Raw genomic sequence first — 21,517 nt, 5'->3', positions numbered from 1 at the left:
GTTCATAGATCAGCAAAAAGAAGAGAGACATTTTTAGAGACTCTTACTATCCAAATTAATATCATTTAATCTTTTATTATCATAGTGCTTATGATGTACCAACTTATCTGTGTCTTAAAAGTATGTTTACATTGTTGTAAGAACAAATATAAGTTTGTTGGTATGATTTACAGGTGAGAATTCTTAGAGAGAAATGAATTTCCATTTATATATTATTTTTAGGAGAAAATTTCACTGTCTTAAAGTGAGCTGCTTTATGACACAGTGTCCATGAATTGTACGTATATATTTTTTTATCCTTCCACCTTGGCCTCCTGAATTGCTGGGATTATAGGCACAAGCCACTGCACCTGGCATCAGTTGTATATTGAAAAGCAGAAAGAGGTTTGTAATCAAGATGGAAACTTCATTACTGTCACCACCATCATCACTTTTATCATTTCCACTACACCCTTGGTGCAATGGCGTTGCGTAGTCTCTTCAATCTATCAATATATAATGTGTTAGTTATACGTTGCACAGCTCTGAGAAGCTCAGAGGTTAAATGCTGTCAGCTAGTAAGCAGTAGTAAGGTCTTCGGAGGGATTAACTATTTAAAGCATTAATCTAGATGCCCTATCCCCACTAACTATCCTTCTTAAGTAAAAAAGTATTCCAGAATCCTTTCCTAAGCTATGATTTAGGCCTCTCCCCTTTGTATCTTTTTCTTTTAATCATCTTTCCTTCCTTCTTGATTCACTCTCTCCTCTCCTCTCTCACTACCCCACTTCCGTTTTTTTTTTCTTGCTAACCAATGTGTTCAAAACCTGAAATGAGATCAAGAGAAATCTTTCAGGTTTTGAACATAGAGGTTCAGGTTTTGAACATAGAGGTTAGCAAGAAAAAAAAGGTGATATGAATGGTGGAAGAGAAAGGGGAAGAGATAAGGTAAGTCTGACTAGTACTTTAATTTATTTTAACTTTCTCCAATTCTTCTATAACATAAATGCAGGTTTGCAAGGTTTTGTAGGTGAATTTATATGTAGAAGTAAAAATAAAGTTATAATGTGAATACTGTGGGGAGGATGCAATATCTTAATCTGAAAAACAAAAACTACGTCAAAACACAGAACAAACAACTCTGTCCATTTTTCCAAACTAACATCGCTTTTTGTTATTAAAAGAAAAATCTTGTTCTTTCTCTTTCTGCTGTGATGTGTGCATGTCTGGCTTGCACGGAAATGAGGACCTGAAGAGAGATGGGTGATGTATGATGCGGAATAAAATCCACTTTGTAAACATGTTCTTCATTCCATAATGGCCAACCCCTTTGGTATTTACAGAAGATTTCTCCTTGTGTGTTTTACACAAGCATAATTATGACTAATGTGAATTTCCACTAATTCGCCTTTTCTAGGTGGAATTGTGTAGCCCAATAGACACAATAATAAAGGCGGCTTCCTAAAGACAAAGTGAGGATTTCTCAGTGTGCTTTTTATTAAAGGATGGAGAAAATCTTGCATTTAGCTACAGGTTGACATTTTCAAATGCCTACTCTAAGACAATGAAAAATATGCATCATAGGCATATTTAAAAAAATTTTTAAAAATTATAAATGCCATACGTGCTACTTAAGAAAACACGGAACATTAAAAAAAAGTGAAAAATCCGGTCATTTCACTTTTATCAGTATATCCTTCTGTGCCAAGGTTTTTTGTTGTTGCTTGAACGTTTGCCGCCACTTATTCCCTCCCCACATTTTAAAAGGAAGATAATTTATGTAGAATTATGTAGAAAGTGAGGTATCAATTAGTAGGTTGGATTTATAAAGAACAGAAGACGAGCCATACTGGCCTTTGGAGTAAAGCCAACCATATTAACTGTCCAGCCCTGTTGTCAGGTAGAGGAAGTATTCGTTTGAGGGAGATGCGAGCCTCCCTCATTGTAAAGACAGTTTTTGATCAATTATTCAATATGTACATGTTTGGAGTTCAGTATGTCTTCTAGAACTACTGGCGGCAGCTTCTTTCGTTGACATGGGCTACAACGGTTGCTAAAACCTGCGTGCCAGAAGCCAGAGGTGGGGAGGCGCCATTTGCTAAACCGGAACTGGTTAAAATCTCAGGGTGGAGACCATTCCCAGTCAGCAAGGGCTTGCGAAGTGCATACAGTTCCTGCTCCTGGTGTCTACTCTGAAGAGCACAGAGTAGACGTTTGTCTGCCATTTCACCGGCAGTAGGATCAGCAGCTGCTGGTGAGCAAAGGTAGTAGTGAGTCACTGGAGTGGTAGGCGCCGGGGCCGCGCGATAGGTGGAGAGGTCAGCGGCGAGCCCAGCTCCACGGCCTAGTCTCGTCAGACCGAGCGCGGACCCTGCCGGCCTCCGTTCTCTTCCGCTTGTCTCAGGTAAAGCGCAGATCCCTCCGCCGCAGCGTGCGCTCCCGGTAGCGCTGCGATCAGCTTTTCGGCAGTACCCGGATGGAAGTGTAATGGCCGCCATCAGGGACTCGCAAGCAATGGGGACTACGACAGGTATTCCCCGTGAGCGGGACTGTCCAGACCTTTTAGGGTGTCAGAACTTATAGAGGGCCACCCAGCAGGCAAATGGCGAGTTCGTGGACCGTCAGGGTTCCCCCAAACAGGTCCAGGGATCCGCCTCTTGTGAGAGGAAGCGCGAGTTAAATAGTCCCGGCCATTCAGCGCTTCCGCTTAACTTGCCGCAAAGTTTTTCTGGAGAAGTCGGGTTTTTTTTTGCCGAGCGCTTTTGCCGACTGCTAGAGCTGACCCTTACTTTCTTAACCTGGGGTTGTTTTACGTCCGGGCTTTTTGAACTCTACACTCTCCTACATTGTAGGAGCTGGGTGGGAGTAGGAGACGGTGTGCCTCCGCGCTCCCCGCGGGGCAGGCGAACCCCGGAGGAAGGGGCGGATCGGGCGCGGTGTTTGGGGCGAAGCTGGGCGCGCGGCGCTCGAAGCATTCACTCGGCGGGTTTCGTGGTTGGTGGAGACAGCAAGGGCGCCCCGCAGACCGCACCCGTCGAGCTATAGGTTGGCAGGCCCGACTCGACGGCGTCCCTATTGCTGGCCCAGCCTATGGTCATTGGGGGCCATTTCTTGCAGAGATGCCCTGCTCCCTGACGCGCTCGCTCTTCTCCAGAGTTGGCCAAAGGTGCTCTTCCCCGCAGACCCTAACCACACCCAGTGGCAGTTGGATTTCTTTGTAACTGGCTTTCTCACATGTAGGGTTCATTTTGACTCTGTTCTTTACATGGTGTCCTCTGTCAAGTAGTCTCTTTCTAGGTGGCTGTGGTAATTGAAAAGTACATAGAGCGAATGTATATAAGGAAAAATGTTTTAACTCTTAAGCGTACCGATCAAACAGATGTAGCTTTAAAGTTCAGAATACAACAGCTAAGACTCAGTTTTCTTTTTAGGTTTAAATTTGAGAGCAAGTAGTGTATGTGAGCTGTTTTAGTGCAAACATTGTTGAGTATGTTGTCAAACGTCTAAAAAACCCTAGAAAAATAACATAAGTCAATGTTCAAGGAATTCATAAGAATGTTGGAATTTGTACGGTTGTCACAGTGATAAAACATGAAGACACCAAACTGTCAGGATAGGAATTCTATTAACTTGAAAGTGTGCATGTTAGATCTAGTTACTGGTAATTGTCGAATTGCTTTTTCTGCAGCAAGGGGTCTGATTTGAGTGTACTCTAAGGTTGGTATCCTCAGGTTTAATTTAAAACATTTAAATTGATTCAGTGAAATTTCCTAACATTTTCAGAGTTTAACTGCAAATTTATAGAAGTGCATTCACTACCTTTCAGCAAAATTATCTTTTCTGAAATTTATAAAGAGACATTGCGTTCTGTTAACACTTTGAGGGTGTTGGGATTTCCTGGGGAAGGTAAGCATAGTAAACGATGTTGATTTTTGCTATAAAAACTATAAATTAGATCATCCCTAGAAACAGAAAATTGTCAACAAAAGGGGAAGGAGAATAAAATGTAGGTATGTTACACAACCAAATGTTTCCTGTTTGTTGCAGTGAAATTAAGTATGATTACCCATTAAAACGTTTTATATCTGGTTTTATGGAAGGACAAAAGACAGTAACCACAATGAACACCCACTATGTGCATTGATAATGTATGAACTTGTAAATGCTTCAATTTTTTGCCATGGTCACACTTCGGATTCTGTTCTAGTCTCTCTGGTAATAGTATGCTGTAATCCCAGAAGTTTCTATATTTTGAAATATTACAGAGGGACTATACTTTAGCCTAGATCTACAATTTGACTTCAAGATACGCTTTAAATGCCCTTTAAGTGTATTTTTATTGTTTACTTTTCTGTTTATAGTTGTTTAGAATTGTTCTCATTGAGGCATTGTGACATTGCATACTTCAGAGCACTTAATACAACTTTTTTTTTTTTTTTTAATGATGGGAGACTGAATCTTGCCCACATTCCTTCAGGTATACTACTGAAGGTTTTGTGGCAAAGTGCTATTAGCAGAAGAAAAAGGTTTTAACACAGTCTTGAAATTTTTATTATCTGGTCCCAGGTGTGTAGGCTGTGAGTATTTCAGTTCTATGTGGGGTATTGGCTTCTCGTGGTGAGCAGTTTTCATGGCATGTTAGATACCAGAAATGAGTATTAAGGGTTAGTATTGTGGTGGTAAGATAACTGAGTTGGAACCAGATCCAGATATTATTTCTAGTTTTGTGACTTTGGGCAAGGCTCATTTTCTTTTTCTTGTAATAAATGAAGATACTGAGTTAGATTGATTCTAAGCTTTAGGTTGTGACTTTTGCAAATTTATGAGATGTTATCACTGGTCATCAATGATGTATGCTTAAGTGTATAGAAGTTTTTTGTTAGTTTTTTTTTTTTTTTTTTAGATTTCTTTATACACCTAAGTTGAATGTGAAGTGTAATTGAACAGTTTTTGTAGTCAAAAGTTTTAAAATCTTGGTCTTCATTTCCAGATATCATCTCTTCTTTTGATCACTGTTCCTGATTGTGGCATTGTGCAAGTGTTAAATTGTGTGCCTTTTGTTCCTGAGGAAAGAGGTATGGTAAAGATTGAAATACTGGAGTATATAGTCTATTAAGTAGTAAGTTGGTGTGTTTTAATATTGGACTAAATAAAGTAAAATACAGGTTAAGTATCCCAAATCCAAAAATCCAAAATGCAAAATTTTTTGAGTGCTGACATGATGGTCAAAGGAAATGCTCTTTGGAACATTTTGGATTTTGAATTTTTGGATTTGGGATGCTCAACTGGTATAATGCAAATATTCTAAAATCCTAAAAAAGAAAAAGAAGAAAAGAATGAAACCCTTCTGTTCCCAAGCATTTCAAATAAGAGACACTCAACCTGTAGTTTACATATACATGAGTTTTCATAAGTTATATAAGTTATAGTTTTATTTTTTGGCTAAAATAAAATACTTAAACATGAGTTTTAATTTTAATCTAAGCAAAAAAAGTAATTTTTGGTTTCATAGTTTATTACTTAACATTTTATTAGAGATCCAAATATGACTTTAACTGTATCATCCTTCTAAATAGAAAGGTGGCATTAAAGGCTTCTGGGTAATGAACAGTGGAGATAAAGGTGGTAGATAGATGTTTCAAAGCTATATGAATGGCCAGAAGAGTGTGGTTTTGGTCTAGTAAGTGCAAAGCAATGTACCTAAAGAAAAATTATCTGATATGTGTTTGTATTATGACTAATAGCATCTTCATTATGAATCAGGAAAGGGACTTGGGAATCACTATAGTGTTATGATTGGTTTCTTGAAGACAATCATGTGAATGTCTGGGTGTAGACAAAAAAGGAGGAAAAATATGCCAACAAATCTATGGTATTATAAGGAAAGCTTTGGAAATGTAGTGGAAAATATTGTACCCATGTAAAAAAACATGTTTTTTCTACCCTCAAAACACAGATGTCTCTTACTGTTTGTGTTGGATAGGTCCTGGGATCTTTGAAATCCTAAGATTCTTGGATACCACAGTATCATAAAATTCCTCTAAATGCAGTAAGTATACACATAAGTATAACCGTAAATTAGGAATAAGATTATTTGTGTAACTGCTGAAATAGCTGACATAGACTATATCACGGTATTGCTTTAATTATCATAATAACCGTGTTCTTCCCTGAACTTCACCAGCAAATGGATTTCTGTTCAGGGCCGTTTTTTACAAAGGCATGAATTTTTATTTTGTCAGAAAATAATGTACATTGAGTAGAGAGCAGTAGAGCTGAGTTGAGGTACCACGTTATCGTTTATGTCGTTAAGTAACTTTTTCCTGTGTAACATTTGTTTGACTTCCTACGAGATTCACATGGGTGCTGTGTTATTCCTGAAGAGATGAAGTAATTCTGAATGCTAAGAATTTTCCTAAAGGTTGAGCATCCCAAATCTAAAAACCTGAAATCCAAAATACTCCAAAATCTGAAACTTTTTGAGTGCTGACATGAAGCTCAAAGGCAATCATCATTGGAACATTTTGGATTTTGGATATTCAGCCAGTAAGTAATGCAAATATTCCAAAATCCACAAAAATCTGAAATCTGAAACACTTCTAGTTCCAAGCTTTTTTGTTTTGTTTTGTTTTTTTGAGACGGAGTCTCATTCTGCCATCCAGGCTGGAGTGCAGTGGCGCGATCTTCTCGGCTCACTACAACCTCTGCCTCCCGGGTGCAAGCAATTCTTCTGCCTCAGCCTCCCGAGTAGCTGGGACCGCATGCCACCATGCCTGGCTAATTTTTTTTTTATTTTTAGTGGAGATGAGGCTTCGCCATGTTGGCCAGGCTGGTCTCGAACTCCTGACCTCGAGTGATCTGTCTGCTTTGGCCTCCCAAAGTGCTGGAATTACAGGGCTGAGCCACTGGATTACAGGCATGAGCCACTGCTCCCGGCCTACTTCCAAGTATTTTGGTTAAGGAATATTCAGTTTGTACTATTCGAGCCAGACTACTCAGAAAAAGTAATGTAATGAATAGGGAAAGCTTTAGTTGTAGTGAAGTAAATAAGAGACTGCTATGTGATGACTGACCAAAACAATTTGTATTAATTTATCTTGAAAAGTTGTGAGTAAAGTCTGACTAAAAATTTAAAGTTGTGACTGGTATGGCTGCATGAAACAAGTGTCAGAATATTAGAATGAAGGTACATGATGTGAAGTTTCAGAAAATTAAGTGGGCTTCACATAGGTCTCATTTCATGAGGAAAGTCAAATAATTTCAAAATGTATTAAGCTTATTGTCAATTCCTGATTAACATTGGTTTGTTGAAGGTTGTGGCTGGTGAAAGACATATCATATATTGTTTTTGTCAACTCAATATCTCTTCATTTAGAGAACCACCCCTCCCCTATTCTGAGTGGTTGGTGGGCTGTCTGTCCGTCCTACTGTCTTATAACCTGAGCTTGGTCATCCCTGTTGCAACAGTGATTGCTGTTACTCATGCAGAGCCAGTCAGAATCCTTTTTTGAAATTTATGGGTGAATGCTAGGACAAAGATACTACCTTTTCACTGAAATTGTTAATCTGGGAAGGTGCTGGTGACATTCTTTACCACGTGTATGAAAAGCGCATCTGTGTAGTGGGAGAAAGTGAAGCCATAAGGATATGGGAGATGGATAGTGGTAGTGCCAGTTTCAATCTCAGGGAACATGGTAAGTGGTACCTACTTTTCTTTTGATTTTGTGAACTATCCTGGTGTCCTCAGTCCTTGTGCCAAAATTCTTTGTGTAAATTGGTTTGAATTGGATTGCAGCAGAAAGTGTTCTGATGAATATGTGGCCCTTATGAATTTAAGGTCTAAAGTTTCAGATTGATCATTCACATCCTTCTGTAGTTTGCCACTTTCCTATACCTTATAAAAAGTTCCCTTTATTTATTCATCATTTGTGCATGCATTCAATCTACTTTTACTCAACCTACAAACATTTTTTTGAGTGTCCACTATGTACGAGTATGTGCAACTGCCTGGATAGGCAAGATTATGTGTACTAGACTGAGTGTATGGTGGATAGATAGCATATTTTTATTTATTTCTGGTGCACAGATCAATAAGTGTGTGTTGAGAATAATGACTATGGTGCTTGGCATCTAAGTAATACGTAAGAACAAGAAGAATTCCTTGTCTTGGAAGTGCTTCTAGTTAAGGAATTCATATTAATATACAGCAAACACAACAGAAAAAACAGATAAATGAATGCACAGCTTTATTTTAAGTCAGTTTTGATGGGAAGGAAGTGAGCAGGTTAGCCCATTTAGGAAGATTTCCTGAAGAATATACAACTTTAAATGTATTTCTGCTTATGAATATGGCTTTGATAGGCACAGAGAATAATTGAAGAAAGGATGGAGTTAAGAATGATTGTAGGCTGATCCAGGTTGGAGTGGAGATTGGTTTCACTGTAACAATGTGTGTTCTTTGGAAATGAGGTAGTGGAAAATAAGGTGACTGTTTTAGGTAAATCTATGTATGAGGCATTTGGAAAGCCAAGCAGAAATTTTGGGCCTTTCTACTAAGATGGAGATTTCTTTGAAAAAATGTGTGTATTTCTTTTCATATAATTTCATTTTTGTATGCTAAAATATAAATTTAAGTGTGATGAAATACTGTAAAATTACTCATTATGGCAAAAACCTTTGTTTTATTCATCTGTCTTGAAAAATTTTTTAAAATAGCAATTAACTTGGAATGCCAATTTATAAATATGTATATATAACCTTTCTCAAAAAGGGAAAGGTAAGAAGAAATGTTAGATATATTTATTTATTTCTTCTTACCTTTCCCTTTTTGAGAGATCTCTTAGTAATAGTCAAAGCCATACCCTATTCCTTAGTGACAAAGCTAGTTTGAAACGAATGTAGCAATAGATGTAAAAACATTTAAAGGCTGGGGAGGTGGCTTATGCCTGTAGTCCCAGCACATTGAGCAGCTGAGCTGGGAGGATCGCTTGAGCCCAGGAGTTCAAGACTAGCCAGGGCAACATAGTGAGACCCCATCTCTATTTAAAAAAAATGTTTTTAAAGATAAGGAACAAACTTAAAGTGATGATTGATTGCTCAGAGAATGTTCATTTTGGGCTCCAGAAACTAGGAATGATGTAGAATTTATTGTTGTGTCATTGTCTCATTAAATGCTGTAGTTTTCTATGTCCTTGCCTACCTTCTTTCCTCATAGCCTCGCATCTGACCCTCAACTCAGAGAGTAGCAGTTGGATTATTCCATTATACCAAGGTTGGCAAGCTTTTGCTATAAATGGCCAGATAGTAAATATTTTAGGCTTTGTGGGCCATATGGTTTCTGGTGCAACTATTGTAACACAAAAGAAGCCATAGGCAATATGTAAATGAGTGAGTGTGGCTGTATTCCAATGAAACTTAATTTACAAAAACAGGCAACCGGCCAGATTTGGCCCGCAGGCTGTCATTTTCATTCCACAAACTCTCTGAGTCACATCTGCGCACCTGCTAGCATCTTTATTTATCCTCCCCTCTAGTTACTATAGATGGATCATGTTTGCTCCTTTCTAAGTTCACATCTTCAACTCGTTCACTAGATTCCGTCCATTCTAACCTGAAGGGCTTCACTGCTGCATTTCTTTCCTATCCTCCATCATCAATTTTTTTTTATTTTTACTAGATCATTTTAATAAGCATGCAGTCATACTGTAATTTCTCCCATCTTTAAAAAACAATAAAATGAAACAAAACAACTCCTTTATCTTAAAACTCCTTGAAAGAGTTGTCTGCACTACATCACTACTTCCTTTCTTCCCATTTTGCCTTACATCCAAGCTTGTCAGCCTTTCTCCTCTGTAACTCCACTGAAACTGTTCTAATCCATGGTACCAGTGATCTTCACATGAAGTCTAGTTAGTCGTCTTCTTGCTTGAGAGAGTTGTTCAATCCCTTATCCAGTAAACATTTTCTTCATTTTGCTTTGAGGATACCACATTCTTGATTTACCTTAAGTCTTATTGGTCATTTCTTTTCTGTCTCACTTGCTGGTTCTTTTTAATCTCTTTCTGTTGAATGTGTTATAGAATCTTGAGGCTCGGGCCTTGGACTCCTCTTTTTGTTTATTCCCCCTGGTGACTTCATCCTGCTCCAAGTACTTAAAGGTACATACGTACATATACACACACCGATAACTCCCCAAATTTCATCATCCACCTAGCCCTCTGTATTCCATATCCAGCCACACAGTCCACATTTCCTCTTGGATGTCAAATAGACATCTCAGATATTACATGCCTAAAATGGAACTTTTGATATACTTTCCTACTACTTTAACAATCTTTTATATCTCGGTAAGTAGCAACTCAGTTCTTTCTATTGCTGTCAGAACTTCTAGAGTTATCCTTGACTTGTCTCTTTCTTTCAGAGAAAGCATATCAGGATATCTTGTAGGTGCTAGCTTCAAAATATATTCAGTCTGACCATGTCTCATTGTCTCAGCCAAACCACCATCAACTCTTACTTGGATAATTGTATTGTGTTTCTTTGTCTTTACTCTTAATCCCTCCTGAATACTCTGTTCTTAGCATAGCAGCCCAAGTGATAGAAGTAATTCAACTCATGGTAATTCTCTGCCCACAATGCTCCGGTAGCTTCCTCTCTGATTCAGAATAAAACCAAAGCCTTTACAGTTTCTATTAGGGCCTGTTTCTGTCCCCTTGTTACTTCTCTGACCTCATCTTCTAGCTTTCCCTCTAACGCTTTCTGTTGTGGTCGTACTGATTTTCTTGCTGGTCCCCAAATGTGTTAGGCACATTGCACACTCAGGGTCATGGCACTTAACTGTTTTCTTTTCTTGGATTGTTGGCTTCCTCAGCTCTTTAAGATATTGACTCCAATAAGACCTTTTCAAGTGAGGGCTCCCTGACTTAATATTTAAAATTATAACACTCTGATTCTGCCTTTCTGTCTTTGCTTTATTTTTCTCTGTAGCAATTGTTGCCTTTGAATATACTTTATAATTGACTTACTTTGTTTATTACCTAAATAATCAGTAAAATGTTATCTCCGTGAGGGGAGGGATTTTTGTCTGTTTTGTTTACTGCCATATTCCCAATGTTTAGAACATAGATGTGGTGCTAGCTACAAGCCTGGCACCATCCCACATGCTGGTGATATAGTAAAGAACATTACAGATGTAGTTCTCACCCTTACGCAGCTTATATTCCAGTGGTAGAGACAGATAGAAAATAAATTGGCAAATAAATAAAATATTGCCAGAGATATTAAGTGTTACAAAAAAGAAATAGAAAAGGATAATGTGGCAAATAATTTTTTTTTTTGAGGAAGGGATGGTTTATAGGGAAGGGCCCTTCTGAGGTGGTGGCATTTGAGCTGAGACCTAAAAGATGAGAAGGATCTAGCCTTTTGAAGAATGGAAGAAAGCACATTTCAAGTAGGGAACAGCGGGTGCAAAGGCCTGAGATAGGATGGATAGGAAGAATATTTGAGGAGCTGAGAATCTGTGGCAGCTTGTTGGAGTATATGTACAATGGGGAGAGTGGTGTGAGATGAAGTTGAAGAAAAAGGCCCAAGACCAGATACCGCTGTTTCTTGCAGGCCTTTGTAAAGAGATTAAATTTTATTTTAAGTGCCTTGCTGCTATAGACTGAATGTTTATGTCCCCCTTCCCCATCCTCAAATTGATATATTGAAACCTATTCTCCAGTGTGATGGCATTTGGAAATGGGGCTTTTTTAAGAGATGATTAGGTCATGAGGGCAGAGTCCTTATGAATGGAATTAGTACCCTTATAAAAGAGACCCCAGAGAGCTCTATTTTGTCATGTGAGGACACAGTGAGAAGATGGCCATCTGTGAACCAGGAAGTAGGCCCTCCCCAGGCACCAAATCACTAGTGCCTTGATCTTAGACTTCCTAGCCTTCAGAATTGTGAGAAATAAGTCACCCAGTCTATGGTACTCTTTGTTACAGCAGCCAGAACAGAGTAAGACACTTGGGAAACTACCAAAGAGCTTTAAGCAGGGGAGCTTTGTGATATGTTTTATTTTAAGAAGAACATTTGCTCCTGTGTGGAGGCTGGACTCAGAGGAGGGTGGTGGACAAGGTGGAAGCATGGATGCCAGTTAGGAGGACATTTTCATTTATGTTAGAAATGATGGTGGCCTGGACTAAGATGATGACAGTGGATAGGAAGAGAGGAAGGGAAATACAAGATCTGTTGGTTTAGTTTTTGTTTTTGTTTTTTCGAGACGGAGTTTTGCTTTTGTTACCCAGGCTGGAGTGCAATGGTGTGATCTCGGCTCACTGCAACCTCCACCTCCTGGGTTCAAGTGATTCTCCTGCCTCTGCCTCCTGAGTAGCTGGGATTACAGGCGTGCACCACCACGTCTGGCTAATTTTGTGTTTTTAGTAGAGGCAGGGTTTCTGTATCTTGGTCAGGCTGGTCTCAAACTCCCGACCTCAGGTCTCAGCCTCACAGAGTGCTGGGATTACAGGCGTGAGCCACCTCGCCCGGCCCAAGGTCTAGTTTTGAGATAGAATTGACCAGGCTTGCTTATGGATTAATGTGGGGAGTAAGGGATGGAGGAATCAAGGATGAGTCTTGATTTCTGGGTCGTGAAACTGTATGGATTTTAGTGCCATATACTAAGATGGGGACATCCAGGGAGTGGAACTTCTAATCATGGAGGCAGGTGCTGTATAGACTTAGAGAAAAATTAAACCATTTATATTATTTTGTGAAGCTGAGTAGGAATGGATCACATAATAACATGTTCTCCCAGCAAACAGCAGTACATCTTTTGATTTTCTTCCCTCCCCTCATGTATTCCAAATCAAAATCTGCCTATTCTAAATCACTGTCGAAGCGAAATGACAAACAGAAAAAGAAAAGAGCAAGAGATGAAAATAATCCCTTTCCTATACTGAATTCAATGGTCCTTATGTCACTTTGGACAAATTAGTTCAAATTTTTCTCCCAATTCCTACCTATTAAAAAGGTGATTTCTGCCAGAGTGTGGTGGCTTATGTTTGTAGTCTCAGCACTTTGGGAGGCTGAGGTGGGCAAATTGCTTGAGACCAGGAGTTCAAGACCAACCTGGGCAACATGGTGAAACCCCATCTCTTAAAAAAAAAAAAAAAATTGGAAAAATTAGCTGGGCATGGTGGTGCACACCTGTAGTCCCAGCTACTTGGGAAACTGAGGTGGGAGAATCAATTGAGCCCAGGAAGGCGAGGCAGTAATGAGCCATAATTGTGCCATTGCACTTCAGCCTGGGAGACAGAGTGAGACCCTGTCTCAAAAAAAAAGATGGGGGGGTTGTGGGAGTGATTTCTGACTTCATGTTTTAAGCCAAGTTCCAAATTATTGCAGCAAAAAAGTTTACATGCTCTTTGAAGTTTGCTAGAAAGTGGTTTAATCTAAAATCATAGTCATATATTTGATTTGAAAATGAGAGAATGAATCACTTAAAAATATATGGGTTAGGTACCGGTGTACCCAGCCTTCTGGTTTTTGTGAGAGAAAAATGAGAAATATTAAGTAAAACTTGCATTTAGGAAGCTTATAAATTATCTGGGGAGGTAAAACTTAAATAATGAAATTATGTAATAGTATAAAGCAATTTGTAATAAATGGTGAGCACTGGCTACTCTTTAAGTGGATACTCAGAGAAAGAGATTTAGTGTGTATTGTAGAAGGTTACATGTCCCTATAGGAAGCAGAATTTGAGAGGAAGTTTGAATAGTATTGAATTTAGATAGAAGAAAGGAGATGCCATGCCTGGTGACCGAAAACTGTATGAACAGAACAAAGGTAAATAAAGGTGTATGTGTGGGTAAGCATCTTTTGTATTGGGCACAGTGAGAAGTCATAGTTTCAGGGAGTAATAAAGAATAAGGCTGAACCAAGAACTGCTTCTGTATTTTAATTTTTAATTTTAAACTCCTTTATAATTGTATACCAATATCAATTGCATACCAGAATGATATGTGACTCACAGATACACTAGAATTTTGAACGTTTCTATATCTGTATTTAATTACTTTTGCATATTTAACCCTACATTTCTTTTTTTCTTCTTCTTCATTTTTTTTTTTTTTTTTTTGAGACAGGGTCTAGCTCTGTTGGTCTGGAGTGCAGTGGTGCTTGGCTTGCTGCAACCTCTGCCACCCAGGTTTAAGTGATCCTCCCACCTCAGCCTCCTGAGTACCTGAGAATACAGGCACATGCCACCACACTTGCCTAATTTTTAAAATACTTTCGTAGAGATGAGGTTTCACTATATTGTTCAGGCTGGTCTTGAACTCCTGGACTTAAGCAGTTCTCCTGCCTCTGCCTCCCAAAGTGCTGGGATTATAGGCCTGAGCCACCGTGCCCAGCCTACATTTCTTTTTCTATGTTTAAGTTGTTCATTAGACCACAGTGATTTGGAAGGAGCTAGCTTTGGTTACATATGTAAACTGTATACAACCATTTCTTGCACTCTTAAAATGTGATAGGCATTAGTCTCTCAGGTAAACTTTTTGAAAACTTAAAACAGCTACAAAAAAAGGTAAGCCCAAAATGTTTGTTTCAAGTCATGAATAGATAATAGTTATTTTGAGGGCACTAAAATAGATTCTGCTTTGAAAGTAATATTCTTAGGGGTGTGTGTGTGTGTGTGTGTGTGTTTCTAGATTCCTTTTAGCAGAACCTTATATTTTTCAGTAAGCTTTTACTATTACCTGCTGCTTTGGTTTGATCACTCATGTATTCATTCATATGACTTTTTTGCCTGTGTTTATCTGCAGAAAAAGGATTGAATGACTTAAGGAATGCAGTAGTTTTTTATGTGATGAGACAACTTACAGAGCTACATGCTGAGTCACGAATATAGCTAAGCTAAAACTAGAGTTTTTTTAGTTTTTTTTAGTGTTTAAGCAATTTGAATATAGTTAAGTAGCAGATAGATTCTTCCTTTTTAGACTCTATAGAATGCCTTTGACTTTTAATTATTTTAGAAAGCAAATATAACTGTCTAGGAATGTTTCCTTTTGATGAACTCTTCAAATCTTCCTTATCTTTGGCATTTTACTTTGGGAATTATCTTTTAAAAATCTTTCTGGACCCAGTATGTGATTTCTTTTTTTTTTATTGCGACAGTCTCACTCTGTCACCCAGGCTGGAGTACAGTGGCGTGATCCCGGCTCACTGCCAACCTCTGCCACCAGGGTTCAAATGATTCTCATGTCTCAGCCTCCTGAGTAGCTGGGATTACGGGCACCTGCAACCATGCCCTGCTAACTTTTTGTATTTTTAGTACAGATGGGGTTTCGCCATGTTGGCCAGGCTGTTCTTGAACTCCTAACCTCAGGTGATCTGCCCGCCTTGGCCTCACAAAGTGCTGGGATTATAGGCGTGAGCCACTGCTCCCAGCCCTGATTTCTGATCTATGTATGTTAACATTACCAGTTCCTTGGCTCCTCACTTTTTATTTGGATTGTCACTCTAGTCATTTAATTTCCTCATTTCTATTTTTACTCTTTCTCCAGTTTATCTTGCTGTCTAGTACCCTTCTGGTATTTCTAATGTACTGCTTTTATAACTTTTTTGTGTTCTTAAATTAACAATTGCTTCTGTTTACCTTTCATTTCCAGTTCAGATCTGTCCACTATAGTCTGTTCTCACTTAACCTCCCTATCGTGCATTCTCTTTTTGATCTAGACCCTGTGGTACCTTAGGAGAAAAATACTTTGCTTCCATTGTTTCTTTATTCTGTTCTTCTGGTTTAGATTGCCTTTGCTCCTTTCTTACATGTTTAAGTCCTGCTACTCTTTAAAGGGTCCTCACAAAACCTACCTTTCTGTGAAGTAAACACAGTCATCATTGATTTGTCGACTGTCTTCTTTTTTTTTTTTTTGAGACAGAGTCTCGCTCTTTCACCCAGGCCGGAGTGCAGTGGCGCGATCTCAGCTCACTGCTGGCTCCGCCCCCCCCGGGGTTCACGCCATTCTCCTGCCTCAGCCTCCCGCATAGCTGGGACTACAGGCGCCCACCACCTCACTCGGCTAATTTTTTGTATTTTTAGTAGAGACAGGGTTTCACCATATTAGCCAGGATGGTCTCGATCTCCTGACCTTGTGATCCTCCCGCCTCGGCCTCCCAAAGTGCTGGGATTACAGGCGTGAGCCACCGTGCCCGGCCAATTTGTCGACTTTCTGTAGTACGTAAGAAGCCTTTGATTACAAGCAGTAGAAACCAATGTGAGCTAGCTTATGTTGAGAGGGGGAATTATTTGAAGGATACAGGATTTCCTGGAATTCAAGAGGGGGAATATATAGGCAGACCTCATAAAGGCTTGTGGTGGTGACATTGCCCTCTTGGTTTCAGTCAGAGTTCTTAGGAGAGCTGATGATTTTTCTCTTATTGATTTGGTTTTCTGGTTTGTTTTTTGCTATGCCATGCTGTCATTTCTTTAAAAAAAAAAAATTAAACTATTGTCAGTAGTTTGGAGGATATCCTTCTGCAGATCTGTGCTTATACACATGTATGCTTACAAGATCTTTCCTCTTAGCATGAAAACGAGGATCATTTCTCCTAATTTAAAAATGTATTCTGTGCCTCAGTCTGCAGCTTCCTTTGTTGTTGTTTTTTTAGACAGGGTCTTGCTCTGTCACCTAGGCTGGAGTGCAGTAGCATGATCACGGCTCACTGCAGCCTTGACCTCCCAAGCTCAAGCAGTGCTTCCATCCCAGCCTCCCAAGGAGCTGGGACTACAGGCGCATGCCACCACGCTCAGCTAATTTTTGTTTTTTTTTGTAGAAATGGGGTTTCGCCATGTTTCCCAGGCTGGTCTTGAACTCCTCAGCTTAAGCCATCTACCCGCCTTGGCTTCCCAAAGTGCTAGATTATAGGCATGAGTCACCATGCCTAGCCTACAACTTCCTTTTTAAAAATTAAAAAAAAAATTACTTAGAATAAATACTATTCCAAGTCAATTCAGTACACATACTTCTTTCTGTATAACTTCATGTGGATGTTCCGTAATTTTATAATTTTCTTATTCTGGGCATTTAAGTGATACTGATATATCCATATTTATATGTTATGCTTTTTTGGTTGAGGGGGAGGATATTCTTAAAAGTGAGGTTTTTGTGAGTATACAAAATTGAGTATTTTCAAGGAAAATATAAATTACCACAGTGCCTCAAGGAGTAGAAAATCTGAAGAGCCCAGAAACCATAGAAGAACTTGCAAAGGTTGTAAGGTCTAAAAATCTGAATCGTTACTAGGTCCATGTGGTGTTCTTGGTGCAGTCTGTATAATTTTAAGGAAAGAACAAAAATTAAACTATTGTCAGTAGTTTGGTTAGTGAACTATTTCAGAGCAGATGAAATATTGGTAAGTAATCCAATTCATTTTACAAACCCTCTGTAATACCACTACCAAAACTGTTATAGATAGCAAAAAAAAAATTCTAAGTACCATTTTGTCAGACGAAATTCAGCACTTTATTAAAGAATAATATGCTGCATATTGCAAAAATAGTTCAACATTATAGTTGCTATTCATTTCTTTGTATAGCATATAGAAATATATAGGCAAAATTAGGTTGGTGTTACAATTTTTAGTATTTTTTTTTAACAGTATCAAGATCAGGAAACATATTATTAGTTGAATACCATTTGTTTTTGTATAAAATACATGTATCTTTTTATTTTTTTATTTTTTTGTTGAGATGGAGTCTTGCTCTGTCGCCCAGGCTGGAGTGCAGTGGCGTAATCTCAGCTCACTGCATCCTCCACCTCCTGGGTTCAAGCAATTCTCCTGCCTCAGCCTCCCGAGTAGGTGGGATTACAGACATGCGCCACCACACCCGGCTGATTTTTGTATTTTTAGTAGAGATGGGGTTTCACCATGTTGGTCAGGCTGGTCTTGAACTCCTGACCTCAGGTCATCCTCCCACCTTGTTGGAGGTTTAATCCCAAAGTGTTGGGATTAAAGACGTGAGCCACCGCTCCTGGCTGCATCTTTTTATTTATATAGCAACACTGCATACATAACTGCTATTCTGGTTGTACTAATGCCCATTACTTTTTGGGTAGCCTCATTCCTCACAAATTAATTGTTAAATAAACCAACTAAAAACACTTCTCTTATAGCATGAATTTATATAGCATGAATGAAATTCAGTAACATAATTCATCATTCTCTTGAGTGTTTACCATTAACTTTGACGCTTGTGTTAAAGTGTTCTCTGCGGTGGTATGACTGGGTACGTGTGTGTTGATATGGAGAACACAAAATTGAATGATACCTATATTGTTTTGATCTCTTCTTCACCTTTAGTGTCAACATTGATCTATTTTATACTGGCAGCAAGTATATTATTTTGAGTTTGTTTAAGAAAAACTCGGTTTACCACAGAAATCACTTGCTTTGTTTGAGAATTTGCATCATGCCACTTTTTCATAAAGTTTCATAAAATTGCAGTCTAGAGGCAAAAAGATTGCTGTTCTCACAAAGTCCAAATGTAAGGTGTTTGCTCGTGCTATCATAAGGTGGTATGCCAGTGTGGAGGCCATGGTGATCTAAGATAGCATTTTATGAAACACTGACCTAAGAGTAACCAGTGATCACTAGAAACATTTTTGTATGTGTATTCTTCTTGACTTTTAATTTTTTACGCATTTGTTTATCCATTCTCTATCCATCTATCAGAATTTGAATAAATTAAACTCTATATGTCTACTGTTTTTTTTTTTTTCACTTGAAGTGTGTTAGATATCATTGTGTTAATAAATGTGAGTTTACAGTATTGGTTTTTAAATTGCATAATATTCCTTTAAAATACTGTAATTGATTTAATCATTATTTATTGGTGGACACTTATTTTTAATTTTGTGATTTTATAAACAATGGCACAAATAATATTTCTGATTATTAGCTTTAGGATGCATTTCTAGAAGTGAATCAGAAGTTGTATGCCTTTTCTCCAGACTTTTTATGTATGTATTGCAAACTGTTCTTTATAAAGGTCATGCCAGTTTTTATCTCCATCATTAGTATATCATTATGCCTTTTTTCCCTCACTGACCAACACTAGGTATTAGAAATATGTAACATCTTTTGCAATCTGATTGGCAGAAGTTTTCTTATTTTCATTTGTTTTGAATTCTAGTGAAGTTGGGCATGTTTTCACTTATATTCCTCTGTGACTTTCTTCTTTGGGTCTTTTGTCCAGTTTGTAACTTGTTTTTATTTTTATTATGAAATGTGTTTGTGTACAAAATGCACACTATGTATGTGGTTTAAAAATAAAACAAATATCAGCATACTAACTATTTAGGAAACAGAAGCTCCTTTCCTCTACCCTCATTGTGTTCTCTCTGGTCATATCCTCTTCTCTGCTCCTAACGAATATGAAACTACTATTCTGACTTTTGGTATTTTGGTAACTATAAACACCAAATTGTTTAGTTTTGAAAATTTGGTAGCAAGCCTAAATCTGGCTATACAGTGAAAAGGTAACAGTGCCACTAGTAGATGAAGGCTCCCAGGAGAAGTTAAGGTAACAGCATACCTGGATCATAGTCTGGTTTTAGCTTCTCTGGAGTTTATCAGAGCCGCTTTTGGGGAAGTCTGGGTAAATCATGAGTGAATCCTAGCAACCTTAGGGCTCACTGTAAGCAGAGAATCTGGCAGGCCCAGAGTGTAGACCAGACAGTGGATGTCTGAGAGAGGCTGCTCTATAATTTTGGTTTCTAAGCTCACCATGCAGCTGATCTGGATACAAAGGTATGGAGGGAAAAGCAGGAACGTCATGAGTTTATGTCAGCACAAGCCAAATACAGATGAGAATCTGGGCCAGGCTTACCTGGGGATTCTGTCCAATGGTTGAAAAGATGGTAGTGTCAGTGACGTTTTTGGTGATGGAAGTCCTCAATGTGTCTTTTGATGTCAAAGATGTCTTGTCTTTGGACTGACAGGAGCGTGTGATCTGTGGTCCAACTGTTTGTTATCCTGGTATTTCCCTTTACTGTCATCTTGGGGATATTATTTATTTCTCTCTCCTCCGTTTGATCACCCAATGCATATTATGTCATGTCTTTTTCTCTCTTGGTTGATTCTTTTATTTTGCTGGAGTATGTCTTATAGTAACAACTTGGGGAAGGATATCTGGCAGGTAAATTTTGAGATTTTGCATGTCTTCATTTTACCCTTATACTTAGACCCTTGGCAAAATGTAGAATTCTCGGTTGAAAGCTTTATGCCAGAATTCGAAGGTATTGCCCCTTTGTCTTTGTCCATCTGTTATTGTTGCTGAGAAATATAAAGTCATTTGATTTCTAATCCTTTGTTTTCTGACCTTTTTTGTTTCTTTTTAGAAACTGGATTTTGTCTCTACTGTTATGAATCTTTGCAATGATATGCCTGGGTACATTACACTGAGCACTTGGTGGACATTATCATCCTGGAAACTGATTTCCTACAGCTCAGTACTTTAAAAAGTTATTTTATTGATGATTTCCTTCCCCTTTTTCTTTGTACTCTCTTCCTGCCCTCCTGTTAGTCAAATGTTAGACCTCCTAGATTGCTCCTCTAACTTTCTTACCTTGTTTCTCCTATTTTTCATCTCTGTGCTTTGTTTTTTTCTGAGAGGTTGTTTGACCTTTACCTTACAGCCCCTCCCTTGCCCCTTTTTGGTTCTTTATGTTTTCTTATTTCTTAGAGTTCTTTTTGTTCTTTTGATGTTCGTGTTTTGTGGCATCCTGTTCTTATTTCTTATATCCCTAGAAATCAATGAGTTTTAAAAAATGTTTTGTTTTGGCCGGGTGTCGTGGCTCACGCCTGTAATCCCAGCACTTTGGGAGGCTGAGGTGAGTGGATCACCTGAGGTCAGGAGTTCGAGAACCAGCCTGGCCAACATGGAGAAACCACTTCTCTACTAAAAATACAAAATTAGCCTGGCGTGGTGGCACATGCCTATAATCCCAGCTACTAGGGAGGCTGAGGCACGAGAATCGCTTGAACCTGGGAGGTGGAGGTTGCGGTGAGCCGAGATCGTGCCATTGCACTCCAGCCTGGGTAATAAGAGTGGAACTCCGTCTCAAAAAAAAAAAAAGTTTTGTCTTAATACATAGTCTCAGTTTCTAACAAATTACTTTTTTTGATTTAATTGGTCTGGATCTTGAACTAATATTAGAGGGTTTTCTCAGATGTCCAGTAATCCTTGGTTGTCTGCTTGTGTCTCAGAAGCTCATGGAAAGCCCTGTCTGAACCCATAGAAGGGCTTGTAACACAAGGTTTTGACTCTCACTGTGGGGAGCTCTTTGGGCTGGGCCAGGCACCAGAATCTGGCCCAGTGCTTCTCCAACTGGTGAAGCTCCAGGATTTTGTTTTGTTTTGTTTTGTTTTGTTTTGAGATGGAGTCTCGCTCTGTCGCCCAGGCTGGAGTGCAGTGGCATGGTCTTGGCTCACTGCAAGCTCCGCCTCCCAGGTTCACACCATTCTCCTGCCTTAGCCTCCCGAGTAGCTGGGA

General features: G+C 38.8%; 1 protein-coding gene across 37 annotated transcripts in view; it reads left to right on the top strand.

The window, feature by feature from the left end:
- The first annotated feature begins 2,090 nt into the window (after nucleotides 1–2,090).
- Nucleotides 2,091–21,517, top strand: part of ZNF518A (zinc finger protein 518A) — a 75,205-nt gene continuing 55,778 nt past the window's right edge. For 3 of the 37 annotated variants that reach the window (XM_063628710.1, XM_063628716.1, XM_063628648.1), the window contains exons 1-4: nucleotides 2,955–3,145; nucleotides 4,970–5,054; nucleotides 5,963–6,028; nucleotides 7,554–7,673. The gene's annotated coding sequence lies outside the window, so the exon portion shown is untranslated. Of the gene's footprint in view, nucleotides 2,510–2,667; nucleotides 3,216–4,969; nucleotides 5,055–5,962; nucleotides 6,029–7,553; nucleotides 7,674–8,824; nucleotides 9,251–21,517 lie in introns of those variants that run through there. The other 34 variants (XM_063628742.1, XM_063628728.1, XM_055253849.2 and 31 more) reach the window with 25 other exon arrangements.

This window comes from Symphalangus syndactylus, chromosome 2 (genome assembly GCF_028878055.3).
Source record: "Symphalangus syndactylus isolate Jambi chromosome 2, NHGRI_mSymSyn1-v2.1_pri, whole genome shotgun sequence".
NCBI classification, from domain to species: Eukaryota; Metazoa; Chordata; class Mammalia; order Primates; family Hylobatidae; genus Symphalangus; species Symphalangus syndactylus.
Note: the sequence above shows the minus strand (reverse complement) of the source record. Positions and strands in the feature narration are given on the sequence as shown.